This window comes from Etheostoma spectabile, chromosome 10 (assembly GCF_008692095.1).
Source record: "Etheostoma spectabile isolate EspeVRDwgs_2016 chromosome 10, UIUC_Espe_1.0, whole genome shotgun sequence".
Taxonomy (NCBI): Eukaryota; Metazoa; Chordata; class Actinopteri; order Perciformes; family Percidae; genus Etheostoma; species Etheostoma spectabile.
Window position 1 is genome coordinate 30,395,421 of NC_045742.1, and position 2,165 is coordinate 30,397,585.

Consider the following 2,165-nt stretch of genomic DNA (forward strand, 5'->3'; position numbering starts at 1 on the left):
CTGTGTGACGGGTGTTTGCCCTTGTGATGAGTCAGTGTGCACAATTGAAAGGCAGTGTGTTCCTTGTGAAGACAAGAGATTTTCTTCATGAAAATTGTGCCGAAAGTCAAGAATTGTGTGTATAGTGTTTTATGAAAAAGTGTTGTTTTAGAGAACTGCAGTCTGAGTGTAGAGCAGGAATTGTGCTTGTAGTTTGGCAGAATTGGTTCAGGGGGTTTGGGACGAGTTACTGTTGTGTCTCAAGTACCAACATTTGTGTGTAAACAATTGAGAAAAACTGTAATATAATACTTATAATACTCATCACAAGAAAAGCCTTCAGATAGATGTAGTGCTGTGAAAAGTACCCGTTTTCAGGTTGTAGCCTATCTTGTGTCTAGGCTCCTGCATCAAATAATATGGTAGCTATATTTATTCAAAGCAAATGTCACGTAAATCCAGCTGTTGCTGTTCTGGATGAGGATTTACAAATGAGATACAAACTGTTACATTTTACTAATAAAAATGTAGTAAGTAGTATGGTTGGAGTTATTCTCTGTGTGTTTCTCTCTTCCCGGGGAACAGATAACGGATATACTTATATTAGAACCAGTACTCCAATCTCTTTGTTTGAAGAAAAGCCCCAATGAGTGTGATTATATAAACGATTCAGACCACAGAGCATGTACCGGTGCTGTAGGTATCACTGGTCCAAAGAGAAGTTATAGAGGAACACTTCAGATTAGAACAATGTAATTATTAAACGGGGCACACACACAAAGAGGGTACCTTTACTGGGACCAACATGGGCGAACAAGAAAAAAACTTTAGAGGTGAGATTTAATGACAGGTAGTACTTGACGGAGATAATAGGATACCAGTGTCAATATTGCAATGAAATTCCAAACAGCATGCCAAGTCCTGTACTCAAGTACAATTACGACATACTAGTGTGTGTGCTCAGTTCAGTTTTGGTATACTCCCTCTCCATAATGAAACTGGACAGTGGTCAGGCACCAGTGAGGAACACCGACTGTTGTTTATATGATCTCAATGAAATTGAAAATGAAGATCATTTTTGTGATTTTTATCCCTATCATCAAGATTTAAGATATTTATTAAACAAAGTGGAAGTCAAAGAGGCAGGACAGAGATCGGTTAGTTTGACTGTTCGACTGCTAGCCTGGAACGCCCTCATACTCTGCTTCTGACTGGCTAGTGGTCCTTACCTAGCTACTGCGCATGTGCGACTCCCAACAAATATGGAATAGAAGTGAGATACCTCACTCTGTAGATAAAACAGAGAGCTCAACACACAGGGTGAAAAGAGGAGCTACAGCAATGTGCACTACAACAAATATATGGTATTGTTTGAAAAATAAACCATGTAAACCTATTCTGGCAGAACCTATTACAATCATGAACCTGAAAATGCACTTTAAAAGAGACTGCTTTGTAACTCTGAATTTCAAAGATTGAAGTTGTAAATTTGGAATTGGAATTAATTACTTCTCTGCAATTTTCACACAAACTCATCCAGTGGGCCTGATTGGACCCTTTGGCGGGCCGGTTCTGTGGTATAAGATATAAATGAGTGACTGGCGTTACAAAGACAATTCAAACCAGACCCGACTCCATCAACAGCACTACAAAAGAGCCATTTCCAGTGGTTCACAGCTGGTTTAGGGTTTATTTTAGCCTTGAAATCCAGACCCAAACGCGAGACACAAAACTCCTCCACATCATCTTATAGAGACACACATCACACCTGGAAGCTTATCGGGTTATATATAGGCTACTTAATATTAGGCATGGGCCGGTTCCCGGTTTTGAGGCATGCCGCGGTCCCGGTTTTAAAACACTAACATTTTCCTGCATTGCATTTGAACATAATTCTAGTGTATCAGTCAGATTTAAGTTTTTGCTGAGTGTGCTAAATCTCCATCACTAAGGTGCCGCTATCTTGCACCCGGCACAGCGCAAGTGTCTTCGCTATTTTAAGATCGTCCAGCGCCCACGTTGTTTAAATAGCAAATGCACCTGCACCCATCTGTGCGCCCATGGGCGTGCTGATCCGACAGGGTGGGTGTTCAGGTGAATTCTTGGCGTATTACTATCCTAACCTGCATGGTTTAGTCAATAATGCAGCATTTCATTATTTTAACAGTGCATTAACACCCAGACCC